The sequence below is a fragment of the Cricetulus griseus genome, chromosome 3, assembly GCF_003668045.3.
Source record: "Cricetulus griseus strain 17A/GY chromosome 3, alternate assembly CriGri-PICRH-1.0, whole genome shotgun sequence".
Lineage (NCBI taxonomy): Eukaryota > Metazoa > Chordata > Mammalia > Rodentia > Cricetidae > Cricetulus > Cricetulus griseus.
Window position 1 is genome coordinate 132,793,179 of NC_048596.1, and position 9,177 is coordinate 132,802,355.

Here is a 9,177-nt window from a genome sequence, read left to right on the forward strand (position 1 = left end):
ATTCCTCTTTTTATTGTGTCAGTTTTGAGTTCTGTGTTTCTGGTTGTATCTGGTGTACATTGGAGCATTCTATACCATTAAATTCCTGGCATTTCATTCCTTCTGAAATTTACTCACTCTGCAGGAATATGGCCAGTCCAGCTTTCTTTGGACATATGTTTGTATGAAAGCTATTCTTCTGATCTTTCACTGTTAGCCCATTAATATATTTAAGCAAGTTTCTTAGGATGGTGTTGGGTGGGTAATTTGTTGAAGATGCTTTCTTTTCAGCAGCTTATGTTTGTGGCATCTATATTAAATATTACATTGCTGAAGTTATGTGTACTCATGTTTGGGCCTTTGATTTTATTCCATTGGTCTACATGATGCTTTTTGTGTCAATATCATATTATTTTTATTTCTGTGGCTCTGTAACATATCTTCAAATCAGGAATGATAATTCCTCCAGTGTTGTTCTTTTAACCCAGTATTGTTATGTCTCTCTGGGATCTTTTGTGGTTCTATATGAATCTTAGGATAGGTTTTTCTATTTCTGTAATGAATAAGAATTTTGACTGGGATTTCATTGAATCTGTAAATAACTTTGGGTAAAATGGTCATTTTCACATTATTAATTTTACCAATTCATGAACATAGGATATCTTTGAATCTTTTAGTGTCTTTCTCTACATTCTTCAGTGGTTTAACAATTTCATTATGGAGACTCTTCACTTACTTCATTTGGTGTGTTCCTAGATATTTTATTTTCTTTGAGACAACTGTGAATGGCAATGTCTCCATGCTCTCCCTTCACTGTACATTCATTGTTGGTGTTTAGAAAAGCTATTGATTAGTGCAAGTTAATTCTGTATTGTGTCACATTGTTGAATATGTTTAGCATTTCAAAAAGTTTTCTGGTAGAATTTGGGGGATCTCTAATGTATAATATCATGCTATCTGCAAATAGGGATAGCATGAATTCTTTTCCTAGTTATACCCCTTTAATTTCCCATGCTTGCCTTATTGCTCCAGGTAGGACTCAGAGCACAATATTGAAAAGGAGTGGGGTCAGTGAACATCCCGGTCTCATTCCTAACATTGGTGGGTGTAGGGGACACTGTAGCCATGCCTGCTAGGGCATGGTCAGGGTGATGTAGGGAAGGTTTAAGAGTGAGGGATGCTCACGTGGCCGCCCCTTCTTCCATTTCACCTTCGGGTTGCTGTACTTACTGCTGCCCTGCTTACTTACAGAGATTGCTCTGTAAGTAAGGCTTTTCCCTAAGACATTCCCTTGTATTTTTACCTGGTTCTGTATTGGCAATCAAACAATAATTGGTGTCAGGAGCGGGATCTTGCAAACCTATGCCCCGTTGGGAGTGCCCCAAGAGTCCCACCGACACAAATGCCTCATATGGAAGGCCACTGCCTTCTGGATTGTGTAGAAGATGTGGAAAGGGCAGACACTGGACCAATGAATGTAGACCGACCAAGGACATGCAAGGAAACCTGTTAAGGCCAGGAATCCCCCGTGGGGGGCCTCAAGAAGTCCCCCACATCGAGAAAGGTCAGGTCGTTCCCAGTAGCAGTGGAAGACAATCTCTCACAGGAAAAATAGTTCTTTGCCTATTGTGAAATACTGCTCTAGATGGTAGTTTGGATAGCGATGAAGAATCAAATGTGAATGGACAAAACGAGAAACACATATTTTGGCAAACTTCTATTAATGATAAAATGCCTCAGTTGAAAGTGAGAATTAATAATAAAGTTATTACTGGCTTAGTAGACACTGAGGCAGATGTGACTATTATTACCCAAAAGTCTTGGCTTCAGAAATGACCTCTTAGAGAGAAAAATGTATAATTTTTAGGAATTGGAATTCTATCTAGAGTTCGACAGAGTGTTCACTCGGTGGTCTGCATTGGACCAGAAGGAGAGAAAGGGAGACTGAAACCATATGTGGCAGATAGAGCTATAAATCTCTGAGATTGTGATCTCTTACAGCAATGGAATACTCAGATTAATATTCCTCCAGTGTTGGATACAAATTATAGTACAATCTTTAGATAGTAGAAAATATCTGGTAAGACACTATGGAAAACGGTTACCAACTATCCAGGATGTACAGAAACTAGGTACAAATGATAGACCTTCAGAAGAGCCAAAGGCCCTGCCTTTGAAGTGGCTTACAGATGAACCTGTTTGGGTAGGACAATGGCCTATGAACTCTGAGAAGCTAGAGGCTTTAGAAAAACTAGTTCAGGAATAGTTAGATGCTGGATATATAGAGGAATCTTCCAGCCCTTGGAATTCTCCTGTATTTGTTATCAAAAAGAAGTCAGGTAAGTGGAGAATGCTGACAGACATGAGAGCCATAAATAAGGTAATTCAGCCAATGGGCTCTCTACAGCTTGGAATGCCATTACCTTCCTTGATACCTAAAAGATGGCCGATCATAATAAATGATCTAAAATATTGTTTTTCCATAATACCATTACAAGAAAGTAATAGAGAAAAATTTGCATTTACTGTACCAACTCTTAATAATTCACAGCCAGTTAGGAGATATAAGTGCAGGGTTTTGCCACAAGGAATGCTAAATAGTCCTACTTTGTGTCAGCACTTTGTACAGCAACCTTTGGAAATAATTCGTAAGAAATTTTCACAATCTCTTTTTTATCATTACATGGATGATATTCTTTTATCAGATTCCAATAAGGAAACTCTGAAACGTATGTTAGAAATGGTGAAAGAAGTTCTACCTCATTGGAGGTTACAGATTGCCCCAGAAAAGATACAAAGAGGAGATTCTGTTAACTATTTAGATTATAAAATAGACTTAAAAGAATCAGGCCACAGAAGGTACAAATTAGGAGAGATAGTTATCAAACTCTTAATTCTCTTCAGAAATTATTAGGGGAAATTTCTCAGCTGCAGACAATTATTGGTGTAGAAGGACATGACTTAAAGTATTTAAAAATGACCCGTAAAGGTGATAAGGACCTAAACAGTCCTCGAATACTATCTGCTGATACAGAAAAAGAATTACAATGGGAAGAAAACAGAATATTGGATGCACATGTAGATCAGATAAACCTTGATTTAGACTGTATTCTGGTTATCTTGCCATCCAGAGAATACCCTTCTTGAGTTCTGATGCAGAGGGAAGACACCATATTGGAGTGGATATTTCTGCCACATAAACAGAATAAAAAGTTAAAGACATATATAGAACAGATTTCTGATTTGATTCTGAAGGGCAACTGACTGGAAAAGATCCAGCAGAAATTACAGTACCTTTAACTAATGAGGAAATTTCCTTCTTGTGGAAGGATAATGAATATTGGCAAATAGCTCTTACTGACTTTTTGGGAATGATTATCAACAATTATCCAAAAACTGACAGAATTAAATTCATAAAAATGACAGTCTGGATTCTTCCACACATTGTAAGACAAACTCCCATTTCTGGAGTTCTTACCTTCTACACTGATGCCAACAAATCAGGTAAGGCTAGTTATAAAGCAGGTGAGGTAAGTAAAGTAGTTCAAAGTCCATATACATCTGTACAGAAGGCAGAATTATATGCAATTTTCATGGTACTCATGGATTTTACAGAACCTGTTAATATAGTTACTGGTTCTCAATATGCAGAGAGAGTCATGTTACACATTGAGACTGAAGAATTTGTTACTCATAATACAGAATTAATTTCACTGTTTATACAATTACAGGAAACAATCAGAAACAGAAGCAATCCTATATACATTACACATATCAGATCCCATACGGTCTGCCAGGCCCACTAGCACAAGGCAATGATGAGACTGATAGTTTATTAATTGGAAGTGTGCTAGAAACCTCAGAATTTCATAAGAAACATCATGTAAATAACAAAGGTTTGAAAAATGACTTCTCTATCACTTGGCAGCAAGGCAAGGAGATAGTGAGAAACTGTCCTACTTGTTCCTTTTATAGTAAAACTCCATTGCCAGCAGGCCGTAATCCTAAGGGCATTGGAGAAATGAGGTTTGGCAGATGGATATCTTTCACTTTACAGAATTTGGAAATTTGAAATATGTGCATCATACTATAGACACATTCTCAGGGTTTCAATGGCCTACTGCTTTTAACTCTGAAAAAGCTGATTCTGTTATGACACACCTGCTAGAAGTGATGGCAGTTATGGGTATACCTGCACAAATAAAAACTGACAATGCTCCAGTATATGTCTCCACAAAATTAGAACAGTTTTTCAAATATTATAACATAAAGCATGTCACCGGTATACCACACAATCCTTCGGAACAAGCAGTAGTTGAGAGATCTAATAGAACACTTAAGGAGATGCTCCATAGACAGGCTGGGAAGACTTAACCCTCCAAACATAAGTTGCATAATGCTTTATTAACATTAAACTTTCTTAATGCCATTGAGAAAGGACAAACAGCTGCAGAAAGACACTGCACTACAGAAAAAACTGCTGAACTGAATCAGCCAATATACTTCAAAGATGTACTAACCGCTGTATGAAAACCAGGACATGTGTTATGATGGGGTAGGGATTTTGCATTGGTTTCCACAGGAGAAGAAAAACTTTGGAAACCATCAAAGTTGATCAAGATTTGAGTTGAAAAGGAAAAAACCTCTCGACGAGGAGAATTGACAGGTATTCTACTAATGTATAGCTCATAAACTGAATTGAAACCTCCCAAAGGAAAGGGAAGTGTTTTGTTTTATCTTCACAGAACTCATCTCCAGAATGCAAAGGACACTGCATGGGTAGATACTTGAGAAGGTAGCTATAACCATCAAGCAAAAGGAACATGCCATAAGGTAAATTTTACAGCTATCTCTCAGAGAACTCTATTTCTCTTTATTTCCTAGTCCCTATTCAATTAAACCTATGCTGGTTTTAGAGGTGGATTTGGCTTTCCTCCTCTAAAATCCAAGCATGTTGTTTAACTAAACTTTAGAGTTTCTGTATTGTATATCAAGGAGCCAATTGATGTAATACAGAATAAGAGAAGAATTTGGTAACTTTGTCTTTTCTTGCCTCTTTCTTTCAAGGTGTACACCCTCTCATAATCATTATGCTCCCATGGTTGCCTTTTCTAGTATACATACTTACACAAGCAAACATTTCTCTGCTAATACTTATGTTTGAGTCACACACAGCCAATGAAGACGTGCCTGACAGCAATCCCTGGATACCCTGGAAAGAAAATGGGCCACACCTCCTCGACTGCACTGGATCCAACTTGCTCTATTTCAACTGACACTCCGGTCAGAGTTTTGGGTACTGTCTTCAATCAAGTTGAGGATTTCAATCGATATCTTCAATCAAGCAAATCCCAACTAACATGGACTGGATACAATCCATTCAAGACTTTCACTATACTAACATTTTCTTCCTACAGGACTCCACGAGGCTTTTGCCGTCCCATTTCAGCAGGAAGTAACTTGGAGGATGCTATGTCCCCTTTACCCATTGTTGTCACTTAGGATAGTGTATATACCTAGTTAGGGATAGCTTCCTATTGTTTATGGTTGAGATTGGAAGGAGGTGTTCATGCTTGGACACCTCTTTCAGATGACTTTAGGGTTTAGTTAAAATAGATATAGTTAGGATGTAATATAAGCAGATTGTTGTATCTTCTTTTATTTCACCTTTATGATTGTTAATTTTGGATACTTTACACTGTTAAGATTTAATCCTCTTTTAGAATAAAAGGGGAATTGTAGGGGACACTGTAGCCACACCTGCTAGGGGCTGGCTACAGGTGTGTCTGACCACACCTACGAGGGCGTGGTAATGTAGGGAAGGTTTGAGAGTGAGGGTGCTCACGTGGCCGCCCCTTCTTCTGTTTCATTTTCAGCTTGCTGTACTTACTGCTGCCCAGCCGGCTGGCTAGGTTGCTTTGTAAGTAAGGCTTTTCCCTAATAAATTCCCTTGTATTTTTACTTGGCTCCGTATTGGTAATTCCCACAATAGGTGGGATTGCTTTGAGTTTTTTTCATTTAAGATGATGTTGGCTGTGGGTTTCTTGTGTATAACTTTCATCGTGTTGAGGTATGTTCCCTCTAATTCTTCATCCTCTAGAACTTTTATCATAGAGGTCTGTTGAATTTTGTCAAATGCTTTTTCTGTATCTATTGAGATGATCATGTTTTAAGTCTATTTGTGTGATTTATTACATTGTCTTGTAGATGTTAAACCATCTCTGCATTTCAAGGATAAAGTTGACTTGGTCATGGTGTGTAATAATTTTGGTGCATTCTGTTTACAAGTATTTTATTGAACTCTATGTTTGAAAGTATTTTTGACAATGCTCATCAGGGATGTTGGCCTGTAGTTGTTTTTGTCTTTACATGGTTTTGGTATTAGCATGATACTGGCTTTGTAGAAGGAGTTTGAGAGTGCGCCTGTTCCTTTCTTCCTCCTTTCCTTCCTTCCTTCCTTCCCTCACTCCCACCTTCCCCCTCTCTTTCTTTCTTTCTTTCTTTCTTTCTTTCTTTCTTTCTTTCTTTCTTTTATACTTTAAGAAGGAATGGTTGTAGATCTTTGAAAGGCTGGTAGAAATCTGCTGTGAATCTCTCTGGTTCTGAAATGTTAGTTGAAATGTTTTTTAATATTATTATTATTATTATTATTATTATTATTATTATTATATCTTCTCAAAGCACTATCTCAGATTCATTTTTTGATGGTTTTTGTATTGTTTCATTTCTATTTTACTGATTTCTACTCTGATTTTTATTATTTGGATTTAGTTTGTTCTTGTGTTTCCAACTTTTTGAGTTGCATTATTAAGCCATCTATTTGAGCTCTTTCTGATTTTTTAATGTATGCACTTTGCCCTCCTAGGACTGCTTTCAACATGTACCAGAGGTTTTGTCATGTTGTGTTTTCATCTTCATGTAGCTCCAGGAATTTTTATTTTTTTCTTGATCTTTGTCCCATTCACCATTCAGTAATGAGTTGTTTAATATTTAAGAGTTTGTATATTTACTCTAGGTTTGTTTGCTGTCAATTTTATTACATTGTGATCAGATAGAACATAAGGAGTGATGTTAATCTCTTTGAATTTGTAAAATATTGTTTTGTGTCCCAGGATGTGGTCTATTTTAGAAAAGTTTCTGTGTGTTGCAGAGAAGATTGTGTATTCTTTGTTGTTTAGGTAGAATACTCTATAGACAATTATCAAGTCCTTCCGACGTATGATGTCAATTAATTCTGATATTTCTCTGTTTATTTTTTGTTCAGACGACCTGGCTATGGAGAAAGTGGAGTATTGAAATCACCTACTATTAATGGACTGATGTTTGTGTCCTTGAATCCAGTAGTATTTTTTTAAATGGGCACCCAAGTATGGTGTATGTTTAGGATAGTCACATCCTCTTGGTTAACTGTTCCCTTGATTAGAATCAAGTGTCCTTCTTTATCTCTTCTGATTAGTTCTAGTTTAAAGTCTATTTAGTAAGATATTAAGTTGATAGAGCCTGCTTGCTTCCTGGTCTCATTTAATTAGAGTACTTTTGTCTATCCTTTTACTTTGAGGCAGAGTTTATCTTTAAAGCTAAGAGGTGTTTTGTTTTGTTGTAGACAATAGCTAGTTGGGTTTTGTTTCTTGATCCATCCAGTCAGCCTGTGTCTTTTGATTGTAGAATTGAGGCCATTGATATTTAAAACTGTTGTTGAAGCATGTGTGTTAACTGTGGTCATTATGTTGATTTTTTTGTGTTCTGTTCTCAGTGCTACCTTGTATTTTAATAATTATGCTTTCATATTTCCTTCCACAGTCTCTCTGCTATGGTCCTTCCTCTCTTTGGTCTTAAATATTCCTATATTTTCCTTAGGTTTGGTGTGTTGGATATAATTTTTAAGACTGTTTATATTGTGGAAAGTTTTTCTTTCTCCTTCAATTTGGCAGATAGTTTTGCTAGGTATATTAGTCTAGGTTGGCAGTCATAGTCTTTTAGGACTTGGAATGCACTGCTTTAGGTTCTCTGGCTTTCAAAGTTTCCATTGAGGAATTAGCTGTTGTTCTGATGAGTTTTTCCTTTTTAGATGTGACTTTTATTTTTTCTTGAAATTTTCAATACACTTTCTATATTATATATACTTTGTGTTTTAACTATGCTATATTGTGAGGACCTCCTCGTCTTGTGGATTTATTTGATGCTCTGTATGTATTTTTTTTTACCTCTATGGTGTTTCTTTCCTTAGTTTGGGGACTTTTTCTTCCAAAATCTTATTGAAGATCTGGTCTATGACTTAGAATTATTTTCTCTTGTCTATGCCTGCAATTCAAAGGTTTGGCTCTTCTTGGTCTCATGTCTTCTGTATGCTCCTTTCTTGTTTGTTTGTTTATAAAGTACTCATATTCCTTGTTTATTTGGTCTAGATCCTCTACTTTACTTTTGAGTCCTGAAAATCTTTCTTCTACTTGATTCATTCAATTTGTATGACTTTCCTTTGAACTTTTCAGTTAAGTTATTGGGTTTTTCACTTCCATCTTCATTTCAACTTGAGTCCTCTTCAATGATTCTATTTCCTCGTTGGATTCTATTCTCAAGTCCTGAATTGTCTTTGCCATTTCCATCAGCCTTGTATTTGTGTTTTCTTGAGCATCACTTGGGTTTTTATTTCCCCAAGTTCTTTCTCTTTAATTTTGTGTCTTCTTTAAACTCCTTAAATTCCTTGATGAGGCTTATGATTGTTCTTTTAAATTGTGTCTTATAGTTCATCTAGGAAATTCTCTATGGACAGAGCAGGTTAGAGAAGAAGAGATGGTGTTGGGAGTGGTTCACCCTAGAGGCTGGAAATCAGGTGGACCAAGGGGACTGGTTTAATGTACAGGATGTGCCTTCTGATCCAAGCCAGGGTGTGGAGGTATATCTGGCTGGTTACAAACGTTGGATATAGTGTGAAAGGACCTTTGAGTTGTTAGCTAGGTAGAAGGGTCCTAGAAGAAGCCTGGATATCACTCGCAGAGCAGGCCGGGGAGGCACGATTAAGCTGGAGCACTTGATGTAGGCCCTGGGCTGGATCTAGTAGGCTGGGGAGAAGGTATAACTGGGGAGAAGGAGGGAGATTCACTGGGACAGACCCTGGAGAAGGATGTGGGAAAACTGTCTGAGTGGAAAAGTTGGGTGCAGTGTCTAGGAATATCTTTTTAACAATGCCAAATATTTGCT